Source organism: Lycium barbarum, chromosome 9 (genome assembly GCF_019175385.1).
Source record: "Lycium barbarum isolate Lr01 chromosome 9, ASM1917538v2, whole genome shotgun sequence".
NCBI lineage: Eukaryota > Viridiplantae > Streptophyta > Magnoliopsida > Solanales > Solanaceae > Lycium > Lycium barbarum.
This window is the reverse complement of record NC_083345.1, coordinates 95,523,201-95,547,044: the sequence shown is the minus strand read 5'-3', so window position 1 is coordinate 95,547,044 and position 23,844 is coordinate 95,523,201.

Below are 23,844 nucleotides of genomic sequence, written 5' to 3'. Positions count from 1 at the left end.
AAAACACACTACGGACTCACCCGCGGCCTCAAAATTCGAATCAGAGATTTAGTTTACTAAGTCACCCACATAACGACCTTGCGGGTCATTACAAACGTGTTTAATGAATTTTTCCCCAGCTCATAGGTATTCGCTGAGGCAGATCACGGAGGCGGAATTGGTTCGCCCTGGCAAAGATAGCTGAGCCAGAACCCCTATCTTATTTCTAATTTCTAATCATTAGTTCCATACACCAAAACCCTAAGTCTAAGAGCATTGGGGGCAATTTCTAGGGAAATTTTTGTGGAATCATTTTGAGGTAAGTTCTTGAACCTTAATCTTGCATTCATCTTTTCTTTACTATTATCCATGATAGTTAATAGCTATTGAGGGTGATGGGTTATGTAACCTAGAGTTTTATTGATTAAACCCTCTAATCAAATTGGTTATTGTTGTCCTAATTGCTAATTCTATCATCTAAAATTGTGGATTAATATATTCTAGGATTGAATCTATCTTAGTTTCTAGCATCAATTCATGAATTTAGCGTTCTTGCTATTTTTTTTTTTTGGCTTAATTGAGGAAATTGAAAGACTTGTTGTGGTTGGAACTTCATGAAATTAAGGATAATGACTAATTGGATTATGGATAGTGTAATTTTACCCTTAATTTTCGGTTTTACCCTCGTGAGTCGATAGGAATATTTTTGGTATTTTGAAGTAATCCTCCACCAGTTTCTTTCTCCCATTAGTTGGCTTGTTATGGTCATTTACTTACTTAGCATTGATATTATTAGACTTATATCTTTTTAAAGCACTTCAGAAGGGGAAGGCTCAGGTGGAGTAGTATGTGGCTCCTATTCAACATTTGAGTTAGGTTACGACTTAATTTGTTAGACTTTGTTTAGTGAAATGTATGCGTAGAATTGACGGGAGAAAGCATTATTAGGTCTTCGGACATGACGTTGGGATGGATATACTCTTAGGTTGATATGACTTCTGATTATGTGGGCTTATCGCTGTTATTTTACGCATTGTGACACGTGGTGTGCTTGTTAATGTGATTGCGTGATGTGAGGTGATTGATTCACTATGATGATTGAACTCTATGTTGTTTCCATTTTCCATGGTTGTTGCGATTTATGCCAGTCTTGTTATGGCTTATGGAACTTTGTGATCTTTATAGGATACTCATTGGCTTGATTTCATTGATATCTCATTCTTGCATTCATACATTCATGTATGATGGAAATGTTGTGGAAAACAGCGTGATGAAAGAATTATGGAACAATTGACGGAAAAGGACTTTGGAAACATATTGTAGAAAAAGAAATATGAAAGTCATCTCTGGGCTTTGTGCGGAGTGGCTAGTTTTATGGAAGTCACCTCTGAGCTTTGTGCGGAGTGGCTGGTACATAGACAACATGGGTCCCCCACGGGTCATGATTGTCAAGACGTCGATATTTTCGTCTGGAGCATGTATGTATAGGTTGTGTTATTTGGCTGTTGCATTACATTGATATCTATCTAATTGCATTGCATATATAATCATCTCATTTTAATTTTATTGATCAGATTGTGGTTGTATTTGTGGTGTGGCTATTCTGAAAAATAGCGAAAGACTTGGCAGACTTGTGTTTAGGTGCTACACCATAGGCTATGACTCGGCTATTGATTATTTGTGATTTGTGTGTGGATGTTTGTGCCTGTCTGCTTATCTTGTCTGATTCTGTGTTTTATATGCATGAGATAATCTTAGTCGGCCTATGATGCTTACCAGTACGTGTGTGTACTGATACTACCTTGCTGTACTTTTTCTGAGTGCAGATTGTGAGGCAGGACCTTCTTCCAGACCCCGATTCTAGCCTTGATATATCTACCAGGATCAAAAGGTGAGCTACCTTCTTGCCATACAGCCCCTGGGATTCCTTCTCTATTGTCTATCATTACTCCTTAGACAATTTTCATTATGTTTCAGACAGATGTATTATTCTAGATAGTATTGATTAGAGTTCTTGTACGATGACTTCATTTTCTAGGATTGTATTATGACTAGTGTTTCCGCAGTTATTATTATCTATGGTTTTGACTTAGACTATTTATTTTTGAGCTTGTTATTTAAGTTATTCGGTAATTGAATAAGTAATTAATTAAGGGGATGGTTCGCCCACCAGGGGGGTTAGTGTGGGCGTCATCAAGACTATGCTAGTTGGGTCGTGAAATATGGGGGACCCGTAAAGTCCACGAACCACGCTCTCTCCAGTATGTACCTCGGATCACGAGCACTCTCTTCCGCTTCGGTATGTAATATCGGATCACAAGTACTCTCTCTCTTTTATATTCTCCGACAAAGACCTCGGAGGCTCCACTCTCACTTATCATCATTTCGAGAGCAATCATGTCAAATCAATAACACATGAAATATGGAATGTATGCCATGCATAACTCAACGTCATCAATTTCACTCTCATAGAAGCCATTATAATTGCCATTAATGCAAAACATAATCCGATTTGTCAGTATCATTCCTTCCATATTTCATAAGATAAGGGAGACAAATGACATATCCAGAAACAAAGAGAGTCACATCAAATACATGGAAAGCACATGTATGGAGACAAGCCCACACCAAATACATGGAAATCACAAATATGGCGACAAGTCCATGTCAAATACATGAAAATCACAAATATGGCGACAAGCCCACATAACAGTTGACAATACCAACCTAGTAGGAGTACAACTCCACACCATGCCCAAAGGCCTCTATCATGCTTTCCCCGTCAATCACTATTATACATATACGATTCGCTAATTGGAGTCTAGACATAAGTAAACTGTAACCTACCTAGAAACTGAATAGGTGCAACAAACTAGTCTGCTAGAGCCTTTCCCTTTCAAGGAGCTTCCGAATGATCAAAGTCTAACAAATTATTATTCTCCATTAGATTACGAGGCTAATGATACCCATAACGCCATAAAACTATTCGAAATAAAAAAATGAACCTTAAAAAGGGAACCCCGGCTCACAAGGGTAAAATAGGAAATTCAAAGAAAAATTAAGCTACCCAAGTCTAGGGACTCCAAATACCAATTTTCATCATAAACTAGTCTCAATTTAATATCTATTTCATTGTTTCATCAAAACCCCCAATTTATAAGAAAACCCTTATTTTTCATAATCATAATCTTAAGTAAAAGAGGAATTCAAGTTCAACAACTAGTTAATCCATTGAATAGATTCAAGGGAATTTCCCAACAAAGCATGATTTAGAGTAAAAAATGGTTTCAAATCAACCTAGGGTTCATCATCCCAAAATCCCCAACTTAAACATGGTTCTCTAATATGATTTCCCACTTTAATGGTAACCTAACAATATAAGAATGTAGAAAACTTACCCAATGGAAGAATCCTCAAAAAGCTTCTCAAAATTTCCCCTAAAAAACCCCCTAAGTCTCCAATTTAGTGAATGAAAGAAATAGTTCGAATTTGGAAATTTAAGGCTACTGATACTACGATCTCGCATCTGTGGACCCATTTCCTGCATATGCGGCTTCGCATCTACGAACCGTGCCACCCATCTCCGCGGATCAAAATCACTCTAGCGAAGCTAGGGGAAGGGTCAACGGGCATAATGGGTCAAAATAGCCTAAACGACAAAACAAGTCGTTACAATATGCTAATATACATTTTCTATCACAGTCTAAAACCGTTATCTAAAAATGTTATAGACGCAGCTGCTAGAGGTTCCATAATGGGAAAAACTACTAACTAAACTTATAATTATTAAATGAAATTTCTAAAATATAGTGCAGTGGCCAACTGATCGTGTAATGATAAAAAAAAGCCGCAATGTTAAATCAGATGGATGTTTTGAATACCTTAACTCAGCAAGTCGCATCTTTAACACAAAAGTTTGAAATCTTTAAAGTAAATCCACAACAACCCCATCAATTTGAAGGATGTGATATTTGTGGTGAGGGTCATCTTAATCATGAATGTCAAGTCAACAATCAGATTGACAAACAGGTAAACTTAATAGGTAACATAACTTTCCATGACTAAAAAATATCCAAGATTTCAATGGTTTAACCCCAATGGTGCTGAGAATTCCTATTAGTTCCAGAAACAACAGGTACAAAGACCACCTAGTTTCGAAAATCAAAATAGAGGGCAACAAAATTTTCAACAGTACCAACAACAGCCTAGAGAACTCACTAGGCAGGTCTTGAAGACTTGATATACAAATACATTAAAGCTGCTGATGAAAAAATGTAAAGTCAAAATTGAACCATTAAAAATTTGGAAATTTAGGTAAGACAATTAGCAACCCTAATATCTGGACAAATATAAGGAGATCTACCAAGAAATACTAATAAGAGTCCAAAGGAGCACCTCAAAGTCGTTTCTCTGCGCTCAAGTAAGACACTTGATGATCCATATACAACAACAACAACAACAGCCCAGTGAAATCCCACATCTTGGGGTCTGGGGAGGGTATAATGTACGCAGACCTTACTCCTACCAAGATAGGATGGCTGTTTCCGAGAGACCCTCGGCTCAATAGAAGCATAAAAAGGGGGTCAGATAAGGTTAAAAGATTTAAAACGATATTGCAATGAAATAATGCAAGCGACACAGTAAAACAGGATAATCAAGGAATTCAAAGCGATATGGAAATGCAAATCACGAAAGCGGCACAGATAAAATAGAGTAATTAAAGTATAGAAAGTAGCAAATAATAACATAAATCAAAGCACAAAAAATTATAATGCGCTAATGCGCCTACTAATAAGCAAAGATAACGAGACTTATATACTAGCCTTCTACCCTAATGTGGGTCCTCTACACCTTCCTATCTAAGGTCATGTCCTCGGTAAGCTGTAACTGCGTCATGTCCTGTCTAATCACCTCTCCCCAATATTTCTTTGGCCTACCCCTACCTCTTCTGAAACCATCCATGGCTAACCTCTCACACCTCCGCACTGGGGCATCTATGTCTCTCCTCTTCACATGCCCAAACCATCTCAGTCGCATTTCCCGCATCTTGTCTTCCACCGAGGCCACTCCCACCTTATCCCGAATAGCCTCATTTCTAATCCTGTCGCTCCTAGTGTGCCCACACATCCATCTCAACATTCTCATCTCGACAACTTTCATCTTTTGAACGTGAGAGATCTTAACTGGACAACACTCCGCCCCATACACTTGATGATCCATATGCGGATTGAAAAAAAAACACTAGATGTGGAACATGTAAATAAGAATAAAGAAGAACCTGAGCTTCCAAAGGAACAAATGATTAAGAAAAAAGATACAAAAAAATGAATTGATTACAAATCCCCATTTGTACCTCTTCCTTAACCCCAAAAAATGAAATAGGAAAAACTTGACAAACAATTCTCAAAGGTTTTAGAAATTTTAAAACAACTTTACTTTAACATACCTTTTATAAATGCCTTGACATAAATGTCTTTATATGCTAAATTTCCTAAATATATTTTGTCAAATAAAATAAAACTAGAAGAAGTTTTTGTCGTTAAGCTTATAGAGATATGTAGTGCTAAACTTCAAAATAAGCTTCCTCAAAAACATGGTAATCCGGGAAGTTTTACAATCCCTTGCACCCTTGGAGATGCTCATTTTGAAAAAGCATTATGTGATTCAGGTCCATCGATAAATCTAATGCATTTTTTTAATTTTTAAAAAATTAGAACTTGGAGAAATGAAAGACACTAGTGTGTCTCTTTAAGTGGCTAATCAAAGTACTAAAAAATCAAAAGGAATCATTGAAAGTGTCCTCGTAAGAGTTGATAAATTTATATACTTAGCAAATTTTATAGTACTTGAAATGGAAGAAAATACAGCGATATCATTGATTTTAGGTAGACCATTTCTCGCTGTAGGAAGAGCAATCACTTATCTCCATTAAGGACAATTTATATTGCAAGTTGTTGAGGAAAGGGTGATCTTTTACATGCAAAAGATGATGAAATTTACGAGGATGAGTCATCATCTTCTTGTTTTCAAATTGACTTAATAGATGACGTTGTAGATGAATACAAAGATGATCAGTTGATTACTGATACATTAGAAAGATGTTTGGCCAAGTCTGGTACCACAGGTGACGATAATCCCATAATCAGACAAGAAGTTGAAACACTAGAAAAGGATTCAGAAAATGAAGAAGTCTCACTAGAAAACGTTCAATCAAAAATTGAACTCAAAACTCTTCCATCGCATTTAAAATATGTTTTTCTTGGATCTGAATTATTTTCAGTAATCATCTCATCTTCTTTGACTGCAGAACAAATAAGCTGATTGATTGGGGTGTTAAGAGAGCACAAAAGGGACTTAGGGTGGACTATAGCTGACATCAAAGGAATCAGTCCAGCTATTTGCATGCATTGGATCCTCATGGAAAATTACAAGCCAACAGTATAACTCCAAAGGAGACTGAACCCAACAATGCAAGAAGGTGTTAAGAAAAAAATGGTGAAACTTCTAGCGGTAGCTATCATCCCACATCTGATAGTCCTTAGGTAAGTCCTATGCACCTATGCATGCCGTACCAAAGAAAAGAGGTATGACAGTAGTGAAAAATGAAAATAATGAACTCATGCCTACCAGAACAGTCACGAGATGGAGAGTTTGTATTGATTACAAATGACTTAATGAAACTACAAGAAAAGACCATTTTCCTCTACCATTTATTGATCACAAGCTTGAGAGAGTTGCAGGTCATGTGTTTTATTGTTTTTTTGGTGGATTCTGGATACAATCATATATCAATTGCTCCAAAGGATCAGGAAAAAACTACATTTAGGTATGTATGCTTACTGAAGAATGCCATTTGGACTATGTAATGCTCCTGCTATATTTCAGCGTTGCATGTCGGCAATATTGTCAAACATGACTGAAAAATTTCTTGAAATTTTCATGGATGATTCCATGCTTTGTGGTAAGGCATTTGAAGATTGTCTTTATCACTAAACTTTGGTGCTAAAAAGATGTGAAGAAAAAAATCTGGTTTTTAACTGGGAAAAATGTCATTTTATGATAGCAGAGAGAATTGTTTTAGGACATAAAATCACTTCTAAAGGGATCAAAGTTGATAAGGCTAAAATTGATCTTACAGAAGGATTACCCCCTCCTCCTACTGTTAAAGGCATTAGAAGTTTCTTAGGACATGCAGGTTTTTATTAAAGGTTTATAAAACCTCTGAATAACATGAATAACCTATTAATGAAAGAAGTGTAGTTTGAATTTTCAGATGATTGCAGGAAAGCATTTGAGATTCTCAAGGAACAATTGACTAACTCTCCAATTTTTGTTGCTCCTAGTTTGAGTAAGCCATTTGAAATAATATTTGATGCTAGTGATACAACAATTGGAGCTATATTGGGACAAAAGAGACAATATTTTCAGGCTGATCTACTACACCAGTAGAACACCTAATGAAGCTCAAAGAAATTATGCCACAACCGAGAAGGAACTACAGGCAGTAGTTTTTGAGTTTGAAAATTTTCGTTCCTATTTAATAGGAACCAAAGTTACAGTGTTCACCGATCACACAACCTTAAAATACCTCTTAGCAAAAAGAGATGCTAGACCTAGATTACGAAGATGGATACTCCTTTTGCAAAAATTTGATCTTGAAATAAAAGGTAGAAGAGGTTCAGAAAATCAAGTAGCTGACTATTTGTCTCGTTTAAAAAATCCTTCTAATGAGATTTCAGATATTAAGGAGGAATTCCCTGATGAACATATTTATAAAATTACAACAATTATAAATCAACCTCCTTGGTTTTCCAATAGCTAATTACTTAGTTGGAGAATGGATCCCAAAAGATTATTCTTACGAACAAAGAAAAAAGATCAAAAAAGAAATAGATATTATTTTTGGGAGGATTCTTATTTAAATTCTGTGCAGATGGCATGATAAGGCGATGTGTACCAGAAATAAAAATGACAACATCCTAAGCCACTGTCATGATGGAACTGTTGGAGGACACTATGGAGGGAGGAGAACAACTAAAATACTTGAAGCTGGGTTTTTTTTTTTGGCCCACTCGATTTAGAGAAGCAAGAAATTATGTTGCCGCTTGTGACAAATGCCAGAGAAGTGGTAACGTTTCAAAAAGGGATGAGATGCCTCTTAACTCTGTTCTTGTATGTGAAATATTTGATGTTTGGATATTGATTTCACGAGTCCTTTTCCCCCTTCAAAATGGTTGCGAATATATTTTAGTCGTTGTTGCCCATGTTTCAAGGTGGGTAGAAGCAATGGATACTAGAAAACATGATGCTCTTGTCATTTGTGCCTTTCTTAAGAAAAATATATTTTCCGGATTTGGAACTCCATGAGTTATGTTCGTTGTCAAGATATAAAGTAACTCATAAAACAGGAACTCCATATCACAATCAAATAAGCGGGCAGGTAGAAGTATCCAATAGAGAATTGAAAAGAATTTTAGAAACAACTATTGGTTCTTCTCATAAAGATTGATCTTTAAAATTAGATGATACTTTATGGGCATACATAACTACTTTCAAACTCCCATAGGCACATCCCCTTATAGATTAGTTTTTGGAAAAGCTTGTCATTTACAGTGGAAATATATCATAAAGCATATTGGACTATAAACAGTGGCAGATGCAGGAATGTCCCCTTTAACATTTGTTCCTACTTTTACCTTGCTCCTTCAAGTCTTCTTAAAATTTCTTGCACTTTTTTTTTTTCATTTCAATTTGCAATTTTCTAATTTATTTTAAAGTTTTATCTTTTATTTTTTCCGTCCGAATTAGTGCTCCTTCAATCATAAAATACCGATGATAATCGCCAAGGTTCTTGAATGGAAAAGGAATTGATATGATTTATGAATTACAGAGAAATAGGAATGAAATAATAAGAACTTGAATGTATTTCCTAATTGTGGGGGAAAGGTATAGAATATGCGAACAAAAGTGATACTATTTACTATTTTGTTTAAATATTCTACATCTGTTATAAAATCTACTGCTATTAAAAAATCCAAAAATTATAATATTAATATAAATATTTTTTTTACTAGATTGAAGCCCAAGAAATTGAAAAATCTCTATTTCTCCGTATTTTTATTAGTTCCTACACTACCACGTTATAGGATATATGAAAAATACTATATATCATTTGATAAACAAAAAAAATTAAAGAACAAATTAATCTAAGCAAATAGCAAGAAACATATAAAGCTGTTCATTAAAAAAATGCAAGAAACAAATAGAAAATATGTAGATTTCTAAGCCTTTATCACTATCTAATATTACATGGAAGAACAAAATTATAAGAACCTGATATTTTTTGCATATTTTTCATGTGATAGATATACTTTAATGGAGGATTAAATGGTTTAGCCAAAAGGAAGCATTGTTGAGTTGAGAATGAAGAACAAGTTTATATTCTACAGTGATTGGAAAGAACGGGTAGATGAAAAATGTAAAACTTACACAAATAGCTACCTTTTAATAGCTTCTAACTAGTTATACCTACAAGTTGAAGATTTACAATTCGTAACTGCTTTTGACTGTATTTCAGTTGTATCTCGCATTTTTGAAATACAGTGAAATATAGCGAAATACAGAGAAATACAAAACACATTAGAGTAAATTTAGGCTCTATTTTTGGAACATGGTTTTTTAAAAAAATTCTGACAGAAAAAATAGTCTATAATTTTGGAACATAATATTCTTTTCCTTTTTAAATAGTAAGTCAAATTAAATCAATCATATTTCACACAAATCACTGAAGAGTAAAATCAGGCCCTATTTATGGAACATTTTTAAAAAATATATATATTATGGGATTCAATTTAAACCTTCCCATAAATCACGCATAACAGTTGTTCTTCCATAAAAGCTTATGTATCTCTCTCAACTTTTATCACTGAAAAATATACATTGAAATATAATAAAATATGGCTAATTGTTTAAGAAATATAAAGTGGTAGTATGCGTATATACAATGGAATACAATGAAATATATCAGAAACTGTTTCATAAATTAGAAATACAAAATGCAGAAATACATTGAAATACAATGAAGTACAAAAGTCGTGAAAACAAAGTGTAGTAAAAATCGGCTCTATATTTGGAACATTCATTATATTTACACCAAAAAAAGATAAATACATTGAAATACAACGAAATAATATACTGAAATATACTGTTTGTTAATACACAGAAATACATTGAAATATATACTGAAACATTTTATGAAACACTTGGTGGGCATGAAGCTCCACAACTCTCATCAATGGTGTTCTCATGGGAAAGAAGCGAGTCGTCTCAGATTGCTACAAAAAGGACGTTATCCGGAGATAAAGACTTTCAATTGGACTAGTTAGAGGCGTGGGATGACTTGAGTGGATGTAAATTCTGATAGCTCATATCTACTAAGTCCATCAACTATTTTGAACTCAAATTTACCTCAAACTTTTCCCAACAATCTCTAGATCTTTCTATCGTTGATATAAAGTCCAGCAACTAGAGAAACAAAAAGAGGAGGGCCTCGACACTTTTCTGCAATTATGTATCCAATTTCAATTAGTTCTTCTAACGGACAACTTTCTTTTGGGAATATATTCAGCTGGAGCAATTCCCAACATTCTTCTTTTAAGAGGAATCGAAGGAGATGAACGCCATCGCAATTAACTTGTGAAGCCACATCTTGGAGTCTGCTTGTGAAGAGAAGGGTGAGGCAGAAAATACATTTGGTAGGTGAGAGAAAATCAATTTAAAAGACTAGGAGATGGAACGGAGAGAGAAAGAGGGATGAGGGAGAAAATAGATTTGATAGGTGAGAGAAAAATATTTGGAAAAAAAAAAAAAGATTGTGGGTAAGTGGGAGAAAGGTACTTATTTTTAGAGAAATACACTACAGTTACAAAAACAAGTTATAGATGGTGATTTGATAAATAATTAAGCTACCAAATATAATTTTAAAAAAAAGGTAGTTATTACTAATAAATAAGTCTTAGAGCTGGTTATGGGCTATAAAAATTCCATGAAAAATTCTACTGGGCCTTACTTTGATCAACGAAAAGATGAAAAATTGTGCTTGGGCCTTACTTTTAGATGCTGGAGGATAACTGGAAATGGACCATTTAATGTGTCTTTTAATCTTGTGCATGAAAGTTGGCCAAAGCCAAAAGAAGTGTAAACACAATAATGAGGGACTGGAATCGAACCCAAGATCTTGACGCGAAACTGAACCCTCTTAACCACTAAACTAAACTTTTTAGTTGTGTCAAGGGAGTTCAATACAATACATATATAGATAAAGTTCAGAATTCACCTTTTATATACAATGTAATTTTCTGGTGAAGGGGGTTCGGATCTGCCACCCTGGCTGTAAAGTTGTTGAATCTAAATTTGATAGATACAGGTAAAAACCATTTGTTGCAGCTTAATAAATTGAAGGAGTTCAGACTTGAAGCATATGAAAATGCTAAATTTTACAAGGAAAGGACAAAAAGATGGCATGATAGCCTCGCCTCATTCACCATAAGGATTTTAAAAATTGAGATCATGTTCTATTGTATAATAGTCGGTTGAGATTATTCCTTGATAAATTCAAATCATGCTGGATAGGACCATACATTGTATTAGAAGTAACCCTCGACGGTACCATTGAAATACAACATATAGATGGGGAGAAAAATTCAAAGTAAACGATCATCGTTTGAAGCCTTATGTCACCAGAATATTCAACAGATAGGCTCAACTATGCTATTTATATATATATTTTCACGACCCAACTCGTGGCTCGTGCGGGCACCAACACTATCCCTCCTAGTGGGCGAACCGTTTCCTTAAAGCTATCTCATTTTAGTTAATATTCAACAATGCAGAATTAAACACGTATACATAATCATTATCAATATATATAAATAAACTCAGTGCGTAAGTACTAATACAAATAACCCCAAAGACCTGGTCTGACGCGTACAGGAGCTACTAATATGAATACATAGTTGTAACGACCCGTTTGGTCGTTTTTGATATTTTACCACTTTTATCCCTGATGAACCTTCCCCCAGTTTCCTTAAAACATTTTTGACTCACGGGGGTGGGTAGCGCGGTTTCTAAGGTGATCGATATTGGGTTTGAGGAATTTAGAAGCCTTTAAGTTGAATAAGCGAAAAGTGTCGACCAAAAGTTGACTTTTGGATATTCACATTTTTTGGGATTTCCATTCGTTCTATTAGGTCCAGATGGTCAATTATGATTTGGTAGGATGATTGGTTCAATTCCTGAGGCACTCGGGGTTATTTTGGGGCCTTTGGTTGGAAACTTTATTTTAGGCGTTTGAGGTTTACCGGGTCAAGATGACCTATTTTGGGAATTCCGAAGGCGCGGGTGAGTTCGTAACATGTTTTATGATAAGTTTGCATATTTGGGTTGTTTCGGGGGTGTTCTGAGGGTGTTCTGGATTCCTTCTTCGCGATCGCCGAGAATGAGGTAGCGTTCCTGACTTGAAGGGGGATAGGCCTTCGCGATCACGTGAAGACTCCTCACGATTGCATGGGAGCGTGTGTATGAGAGGGTTAGTCGCAGTGCTTCACAATCGTGGGCCATGGTCTCGCGATCGCGATAGTGTCTATCGGGTTGTGTAAAGATTTCTCTTCGCGATCACATGGTCTCTAACCGCAATCGTGAAGAAAGGTCATCGGGTCATTGATTAAAATCCCCAATCTGAAAGTTCTTCCTCATTCACAAATTCCAAGTTCTTGAGTTGGTTTTGGAGAATTTTCAAGAGGCCCTTTCTAATCTAGGTGTGAGGATAAGTTTCTAATCCTAATTTCATGATTATCCTTTGATTCTTATCCTTATTTAGTGTTTATAATCACATGTTGGGTTGACCATTAGAGGTTTAAAAACCCTAGGTCGAAATTGGGTGTTTTGGGATATAAATGGAATTAAAGGCCTAACTATGACTATAATTCCATGAAATTAAGGATGGTGACTATTTAGACTATGGGTTGTGTGATTTTATTCTTAAATTCTAATTTTTCCCTTGGGGATCAGTAAGGATTATGTTGGGTTTGTTTTTGGGTTTTTTTTATTAATTATATCAATATGGCTATCGATGGGTTTGTAAGACCTTGTAGGTTGCTAATTTGTCTTGGCAGGTTCAAATTCACGATAAATCACCATTTGACTTTCGGGGTTGGGATTTGGGCTATTGGGTTGACCTTTTTGAACCCAAATCGTCTTGCAAATATTGAAACTTCCTTATGTTCGTGTCACGACCCTAATTACCCATCGTGCGGGCGCCTACCTTATTATCACTAGTAGGCGAACCCTTACCCATTAACCCATTAATCATTAGCCAATTTTAACTTCTTTAATCATTTATACTTAAACAATCAATGATCACGTGAATAAATAAATAACTAAAAAATTCATAATTAATAGATAATATAATTGCGGAAGTCTAACTGTTACACCCCAAGATCTGAAAGTCATCGTACAAGGACTCTAACCAACAACGTCTAAAGAATGAAGTATATCTCAATTATAATAACAAGTAATGTCTAGAATGAAAGTAGACATCTGGAAAGAGAGATCTTCAAGTGCCATGGCATGGGTAGAAGCTCACCCTCGGATCTGATCGAGCAAGCTAGCTTCAAGCTAGATATGTAGTCTGGATGAAATCCCTGGAACACAATCTGCACTAAAAAAGGGTGCAACAAGGTAGTATCAGTACAAACACTATGTACTGGTAAGCATCATAGGCTGACTAAGATTAGTTCACGCATATAAGTATAAAATTAACAAGATAAACAGATAGGCACTTAATACTCAAATCCAAGTCACAGAATATCCCATAACAGAGTCACAACCTAAGATGAAGCTTCTAACCCAAAAGTCTGTCAAGTTTCAATAATCTCACCTGATAATCACAAGTACAAGTTCCTTCCGTAGGTAGAGTCACTAATCCACAATTTAACTCAGTCAATGATCATACCAATCCCATAACAGTCGTTTCAGCAAACACACCAAAATCAGAACTAAACAAGCCATATAATAATGCAGAATAAAATGTAATGACGTGCAATGCAAAATATGATGATGTGCAATGCAATGTAATGCAATGCACTGGCCAAATACACGCTGTACACACATGCTACTGATGTCATAGCTCAGTAGTCATGACCGGCAGGGGACTAATGGTGTCCATGTACCACTCATTCCAGATTCACTCCTCGGACCAGACTATAAACCTCCGCTCTGGAACGAACCTCAGATGCAGGCCACATTAATGTATCTCTCGTTTCGGGAACGAACCTCGGACCATGAGCCATAATCTAGGTCACATATGTGCCTTTCCATATATTTGTACCTAACGGTGTTTCCTGTCCTCTTGTTATCCATGCTCAAATCATCAATTACCATGTATCAAATAGTATCACAAGTTCAACAAGAAGATTATATTAACTTCTTCACTAATTTCACATCACAATGTATGTCTCAACGTATTCCAGTTCATTAGTATGTATGTACTATGAAAAATTAGCAATATCAATGTCAAACACAAGGCATCATGCCACAAGTCTTCCAAACCATTTCCATCATGCATGAGTGTATGAATACATAAATAAGTGTAAACATGGTAAATCAATGCAAGCCAATAAAGCAACAATGGAGGTACAAGTTACAAAGCCACAAGTCATATCAAGACTTGGATCAACTCAGCCATGAAATAAACCATACAATCGTCTCAACCAACATAATAGTCTACTTCCACATGTAGCAAGTACGCCTTACAACTAAGTCTTGTATTACTAAGAAGCTCCACTTTTCTATATATTATCATCAACAATAAATCATACATCAAGGGTTCATCTACGTATTATCATAAATATATAAATCACAATTCAGGTCTAAACCCAGTATTCCTTCCTTTCTCCGATGATATGTGTCACCATAAAAGAGAATCGAGAACAACGCGACAATTCATGTAATAAGTCTAATCACAATAACGGGGAAACTAGCCACCATCAACAACAATCAACCTAATAGAAATCTATCCTGAATCTCCACAGTATGAATACAACTACACTTCATATTTCGATACATAAAGTAATGGCGACGAGCCCAAAAAATCAGAAGTCATACCAACCTAGTTACTATCCAACCCAAACACCATGTTTGAAGACCTAATCATGCTTTCTCCCATCAATTCTATACAATACATGCGTTTCGCTAATCAAAGTCTAACTAAAGTAAGCCATAACCTACCTCGAATGCAGAACAGGAGCCGCGAACTACTCCACACGAGTCTTCTATTTCCGAAGCGCCTTATAACGGTCAAAGTCTAACAATATGATGCTAAGTAAGCAACAAACCATGTATTTTAAACAAGAAAAATAATTTGGGGAAGAACACCCACTTACTTCTACCCTTTTCAATGGATGAAACCATCCTTTAATGGTGAATTTATCATAACTTCTATCTTTACAATCATTAACCTTCAATTCATGGGTTTCTAATCAATTTTACCCTTTCCAACAAATTTTAGAACAAAGATTCCATTTTTATTAGAACCCTAAGTCTCAACATGCAATTTACCATAAGAAATCAAATTCCTTTCCTAGAAAGTGATAATCTATACTCCTAGATGATTAATCGACAATAAAATCAACAACCCACCAATTATTTAAGGGTTTACTAATTCTAGGGTTCTAGGGTTTTCACCCACCATTTATGAACCTTAAACTAATCATGAAACTTGAAGAAGAAAGGAAAAGGAACAAATAAAGGCGGGAACTTACCCTCCAAGATGCTTTCACCAATGAATGGGATGAATTTTGCCTCTTTCTTTCTTGAAAACTGACTTTGGGATCTTGGGGTGAATGGTTCGAAGTTGGGATATAAAAATAGTGGTTTCTGGCCCTACTGGCCACTGCAGCGGTCTCCAGACCGCTACAGCGGCCTCTTGGTCGCTATAGCGGTTTTGTTGGACAGGTCTGCACTAAAATAGTCATAACTCCCTCATCCGGAGGCCAAACGCGTCGATTCTTTTCCTATAGCTTTGTAATTTCAATACGGATCTAATGGTTCAGAATTCAATAAAAAAGGTCAGATGCTCAATATGCATCCGTTTCTATCCACAAACCTTCGGCGAAAACACCGAATACGAGCGCGACAAAACCCAAATGCATCTGAAACTCTTTGGAACATCACCAAAAATTGTGGACAAGTTCAAAATGATCATAATAACACGTTGGAACTTCCAAAACATTGACACGGGGTCATCCTAACCCGGAGTTGGCCGTGGTCAACTCTAACTCGTCAACTTAACTAGTTTATCCATGAATGACTCGATTTACACTCGAACCCTGCGGGAACCAAACCGATGATTTTATTAAGTCCTATATCATACTAACGCAACTTGGGGAAAGGGTCAACAAGGTTAGATGGGTCAAAATACTATAAGAACTAAACGGGTCGTTACAGTGCGTATATTAATGTAGAAATTGGTTATTGTTAGAATTTGATCATTCTGAGGCGATTTGGAAGGGGTAGGCTCAGATTGGATAGTTCGTGGCACCTGTTTGGCACCAAGGTAGGTTGCAATTACTTTTTTTAGACTCCGATTAGATAATCACATGTATTAGTAGAGATTGACGAAGAAAGCGTATAGGCCTTCAGACATGGTGTGGAGGTGAATTCCAATTAGGTTGGTATCATCAGCTGTTATATGGGCTTGTGGCCATATGTGCTTATAATTGTGACCATTTCTTGCATATATCCTTGTGGCATCATAACTCATTTATCTTATATAAAGGTAGGATAATATTATTGATTAAGCCGTGAGTAGTATTATGACTTGTGCTTGTTGATTTCATGACTTGTGGAAATTTTTGAGTGTCAAAGGGCATACTTTTGCAAATCTATCTCATTCTATCTTGTCATTGATTATGTACGATTATTGATGCGTTCACTCATACATTCATTCATGATTACATATTTGGGAAATATTGTGAGGAAAAAGAGGAGTTGAGGTTACATATCAGTGATGGATTATGGGATCGGCTTGCACGCCGCAACAGGTACATGGACTTAGCGGTCTCCATTTAGTCTTGACTATTGATGGCACGATGCCCTCATCATGTGTGTACCTTATATGAGAGAGATGGCCATTGCATTGCACCTCTTGCATTAATTCATAAGCACCTCTTGCATTAATTCATACATCTTTGCGGGACTGATGGTTTGACTGTTATCTAGTAGATTTCATGCTTTACCTGATCCTTTATCTGAAATGTGACTACGTTGTTGTACCTTATTGTCTTATCTGTTTTACCTGTTGATTTCAATTTCTTATATGAGTTATCTAATCGTTGTTGGCCTATGATGCTTACCAGCACTAGTATTGTATTGATACTACTCTTGCGGCACTTTTGTAGAGTGCAGAGTATTATCCACGATCCAGTTCCAGTGTAACATTCCATAAATTTGGGTTAGGTGTGAATGTGTAAAATTCTCATTAAGATGACATTTAGCTGTATGAATCCCTTCAGGATGAATTCGGGTGAAAGATAGTCATTTTGAAGTCAAACCAAATAGTGAAGTTCGTAAGAGTTCTTAAATTCGTCTAAATCTGAGGTAGTCCTCACTTATTCCCAATTTTCGGGTAGTTACGTTAGGAATCTGAGAAAAAGTCAAAACATGAAAATTGTAGGTATTTGAAATACCTTTCCAACTACATATTGTGGAGCTCAAATGGAAAACTTTTCTAAGAGTTATGTTCATTTTACTGAATGTCATTAGTGTGGTGGAAAATTAAGGAGTGTGCGGCGCCCTACGTGTCTCGGGGCACGGTGCAGCAGGCCAAATTTTCACAAAACTCAAAATTTTGACATCGTTGAAAATATACCATGCGCAGCGTGGGCCATGATTCCCCACGATCCGCGCTAGGTAATTTTATACCTGAAGCGAATTTTCCTGAATTTTATAAAAGCCTAACTTCGTTTTAACTATTCCCCACTTCGCTTTGGCCAAAGTTTTGAGATTAAACAACCCTAAAACTTCCCCAAAACATCTAAGGTAAGTTCTTGATCAATTACCCTCATTGCTACCTCAATCTAACATCAAATTAACACTAGTTCATCCTTCAAAACCATAAATTCTTGAAACCTGAAGAATAGGAAACTGAAGGAGACTTTGGGAAACCTCTTGAAGGTATATTTCTTGAACTTTTTTGAGATTATTTAGAGGATATAGAATAGTGTAGGTTATAATAAATAATAAATAATAATAATAATAATAATAATAATAATAATAATAATAATAATAATAATAATAATAATTCATGGGGGATTCAAGAACACGTTTTTGGGGCAAGAAAAACCGCTAGTATTTTTATAAGGGTAGGAACTCATAGAATTATGTTAAAGTTCTGAACTTTATCATTAATAATCATTGTAGAATGATTTTATGAACTTGGAGAAATACATTTGAGCGGGAATTGGGGTATGCCTAGATTTCAAAAATCTTCCTTGAAGAATGTCTATGTTTTTGAAATTCTCTTTTAAAGTATGTATACTTTTATTGAAACGTTTTTGAGTATGAATACGTTTGAAACCCTGGTTTGGTGGATGTTTCTTGTTAAACATATTTTTGACTTGAGAATGATTTTTGAACAAGGTCATGCGCAAGTAGGGTCAAGCCCGCATCGAACCTTATATGAATGGTATTGTTGTCTTGAACTTGTTTTACCCTAACATGGATGTTTGAACTTATTTTCTAAAGGTTGAAGCTTTAAACATGTGTTGTCGTTAAAATGGGTCTTCTGGAACTTGAAACTGAATAAGTGATTGAATAAGTTTTATGAACAAATTGTGACTTGAAATACCTCTATTGTGAGAAGATGACTTGAGAAGTGAATTTGGCTATAAGCATGATTGATGATTCAGTTTATATGCCATGACATGTATTTGTTTGTGTTTGGGCTTGTATGGGCAAACTGTGCTAGTCCAGAGGACGATTAGTTGTTATGGATCCTAACGCATTTATTTTGAGCATTGATGTATCAGTTTAGAGGTCAATTAGCCTCCGAGACATGTGTGGGGTGCATCTATTGATATGCTAGTCTAGAGAACGATCAGCCTCCGTGGGTTAATTAGCCCTGGTGTATCGATTGATTGTTCGTGTTACACCTCTCATTTTCATACGTTGAGTTTCGCCGAATGCTAATTGTCCTAGACTTGGGAAGTAGGATAAAATTTTCGAGGTCATGGGGATAGATATGTCCATCTTGGGTATATAATGGAGAAAAACCATGTTTAGTAAGCCTCGGGAAGGTTTAAGACTCGTCGGATCATCGGAGTTAAGTTTCGGTGGAAGTTTGGTAAAATGTCACATTATGGCGCACTTTGTGGCGCAACATGCGAGCAGCAAAGCGCGCTTTGCGGCCACGCAGTTGCGCAGCAAAGTGTGACAGTGAAATTTGGTGATGTTGCGAGGTCTGCGACACAACATGCGGCTAGAAAAGCACGCATTGCGTCTAGCAAAGCTCGCAACATGTTGTGTCGGTCCAGAATTTTCCGGACCACTATAAATAGACCAAATTCGACCCAAAATCATATTTTCACCATTTTTGGTCATAGAAACCTCTAGAATTCTCTCCACTCTGCATCCACAAGAAACCAAGAGAAATCCATGATCAACTACATTAAACCCACAAAATCAAGTGTAAGAAACCTACCAAAGTTCATCTAAGTCAAGAAATCCCAAGGGAAGTAGACTAGGGTTTTTGTGCAAGAAGAGAATTTCCACTCTAAGCTTATTCTTCCATTATCTAAGGTGAGTTTTATGATCATTCTATTTTGTTTAAGGGGTTGAAAGTTAAAACACTTGGATTGTAGAAAGATATAGAAATTGGGTCATGAATGTGTGAATAGTGTCATTGTTGAATAGTAGTTTGGAGTGAATTATGAATATTGATGTGTTGTGATTGTAAGTATGTTATGAATAACATTTAGAACGTGGGATAAGTATTATATGTGAGAAAATGCAATAATGAACTATGACCATGATTATGGAGAAATTGGAGTGAAATTGTGAAATGTGGGTAATATAGGTGAATGATGATTGTTGCGTATTGTATTGAGAATGTTGTTATGAATGTTTGGGAGTTGATATAGAATATGGGGAAAGTTGTATAAACAAAGGAAATGCTGCCCAATTTTCATTAGCTTTAGTAAGCGCGTTCCTGTAATCGATTAACTAATGTTGATGCGAATCCTCTTGAAGGTAGAAATGCGAGCATCAAAGGAGAACGATCAAACGATAAAATTGTTAAACGAAAGAGGTATGTAAGGCTGGTTCCTTCTTTCTATGGCATGATTCCTATGACACGAATCTTCTAGGTTTCCATAATCCTCCTAAACAAAGGAACTACGAGTCGACGAATGTAATGAGCTATATATGTATGAGGTAAAGAAAAGAGATACGACGAGCAAGATAATGATGATGATGTGTTAAGTATAAAGAGTCCTAAAGTAAAGTAAGAGGTCCATGAAGCTAATGATTCTAAGTATGGTTACATTAACACTTTTCTTTATGTACACTCACCTTAAATTGTTAGTTCCTTCAAGGTGAGAGATGATGTTGACGATTACTCTATAATATAATCGGGGGTTCACGACCTTATGTCACCTCAACATAACCATCGTTGCCTTCAAGTCCTAATGTATGTTCTAATGATAAATGTATAGTGATGCTAAGTCATGATATGTCTATAAGATATACGATAGTATAAGTTTATGATATTCATATGCAAGGTTTGAAAAGGTTAAGTTTATGAATGATTATGTGACGATGCGATTCCACCGTGCCTAAATGGCCGGGCATGTCTGTTACACCCCGGAAATTTCGCGCTACAAAATCGTAGACGGCGTGGTACGAGCTCGAAAAAGGGTAAAGTCATACAAGAATTAGGGATGAATATTAGGTGATCTAAGTCTAAGAATATATACATATATGACATTTGGAGACAATATGGTGTGAATTGGTTCATATGTTACTTGACGAAAAGCCCTCATTACAGTAAGCTAAGTGGGGCCCGCACCCTGGGAGTTTTATAAAGGACATATAAAGAGACATATGAGAAGTATGTGGAAAGTTGAGCAAGTCCTAAGAAGGACCCGTAAGCCAAATATGGGCATAAGCCCTCCAAAAGGACGATTTAAGGAAACATTTTCGAATGATTTGACTTGGAGGGGCCAAAACGACATTATAAGTTTGGAATCTGGAATAACACCAAGAATGAAAGTTGTATATAATTTAAAGAGATTTCCAACCATATATCGTGGGACCTCACATGATATCGGGATCAAGAGTTATGACCTTTTTACTGAACGAACGTCCAGTCAGAAAATTTAGACCTGCGCGAACGCGCCCAAAGGGGGCGCGATCGTGCTGAACGTTTTTTATGTCGGTCCAGGCAGAACCTAGACCATTATAAAAAGGGGGATACCCCCCATTTTTCAGCAAAAGACACCCAAAAAACATCCCAACTTCTCTAGAAAATTCCCCAACCTTCTCATACCCACCTTTTAGCCCAAACCAGGTATAATTTCCAAATTTCGGTCCGGATAGCGTATAGTTATTGTTGCAGAATCATACAGCGGCGTGTGGTGGCCTAAACTTAGCGTGGAAAAGTGAAGATACAACAATATTAAAGGGAGAAAGGTATGAATCTCTTGCTATTAACGTTAATCTTGGTTTATTTACGGAGAAGGAATTGTAAAATTGTTATAAAATGGTTCTGTGATGGAAATAGGGGACAAACACCATATGGGCTGTTCTATGGGATACTTTGATATGGGAAATGATGTTATTGATGTTGGTATTGTTATTGTTGTTGTTGGTTGTTGAATTGAGACTTCGGGCTGGGCATATAAACAGGGGAAATGCTGCCCGATTTTCGGCAGAATATAAAATAGTTTGATTTGAAGATTGGAATAAGTGTGTGATAAAGAGGCTAATGCTAATATAAATCCTATTAAATGTAGACCTGCGAGCTCGGACGAATAAGCGTAGCTAATAGGAGGTTGAACAGGTATGTTAAAGCTCGTCCCTTTCTTTCAAAGGCATGATTCCTATGTTATGGTTCCATAAATGTTTCCCTAATAGCCTTGCTTTCAAAAGCTCGAAGTTCATGACACTTAAAACCTCTTATGACGTTAAATGGAATATGATCTATGATGATTGTGACGATGCTGACGATTCTCTTCTTTTGAAACTCCGAAGCTATGATTTGAGGGCATTATGAGATTATTGAGCCACTCCATCAATCCCTTAACCGTACTTATTGTTGATGGTCTCACCTCATATTACTCGTTCCTTCGAGGTGAGATATAGCGATGGTAATGATTCTATTTCCAGGTCTACCTAAGTTCATGATTCTCGAGACTCCCGTGACATCGTCGATTTCATCTCGTGATAGTTGATCTTTTAAGGATTGATATGATGATAACGGTAATGCTAATGATGACGTTGATTTCATTTATGTATTTTTATGTATCTGTATGTATGTATCTATGTATGCATGCATTGCATCCCACTGATCAGTTGGGGATAATACCGAGTCCCGAAAGGGCCGGGTACGGATATGACAAATGTATGTATAGTAAGTGTAAATGTATGTGAATGCATATGTATGTATTTTATGTATGGATATGTATGGAAAAGTTCTTAAAAAGCTAAGCATGCACGACATTTGCCTTAAAAGGGCATTCAGAGGCACAGGTTGATCTCTTTTATATTACTTTACCCCCATACGTCCATTATATTATTTTCCATGTTCGGTATTTCTTACTATGTCACTGTTCATGCCTTACATACTTAGTACATTGCTCGTACTGATGTCCCTTCTTATGGATGCTGCGTTTCATGCCACGCAGGTGTATACAGATGAGTAGAGCATATTGCTAGAAGATGTTCCAACTGGATTGGCAAGCTCCATTTCCTTCCGGAGAGTTGCCGAGTCAGAGTATCTATGTTATGGTATATTGATTTATGTTAGAGACTTTGCAGACAGAGTCACGTATATAGTATGTCAGTCTTGTAAGCGGCTCTACAAGCCGATGTATCATTATGCATTATGTTATAAATTTCATATGAGTATAGATTTTACTTGATTTGAGAACGACGAAAAGAATGATTTTGAAAAGCTTTCATTATGCATTTCATTTTGTTGATTTAAGAGTCCAGTGAGATTTTGAATATGATGAGAACCAGCGGGTTCGCTCGGCTCTAAGTAAAGGGTCGGGTATCCATCATGCCCTATCAGGACTGGGGTGTGACAAATTGGTATCAGAGCAGTTCGTCATAGGGGTTGTCTGCAAAGTCGTGTCCAGTAGAGTCCTGTTTATGGTGTGAAGCGCGCCACATTTATACACTGGAGGCTATGGGGCATCTAGGGTGGTTACTCTTCTTTCACATCTAAGATCGTGCGATAGAGCCAAGTCATAGGAGATGAGATTCTTTATACTAACCTTTGGTCTCAGCAGAAGCACAATATCGACGGGAGAAAGTGAGTGATGATATGGGAAGTCACAGAGGTAAGTCACTTCGTTGAGGCTACGTTATCAAAGTATATATATATATATATATATATATATATATATATATATATATATGATGATGATGATGGATCAGTTGACATAGAGGTAAGTCAGTGTAAGTACAAGTAGCGAAATTGATTAAATGTATCTCTTGATGATAAGTTCAGTCATAAGTTTGTGAAATGGACAATTGAATGAATCGGTACAAAGGTAAGCAATGGCACGAAGGATGTATGTCGGGTAA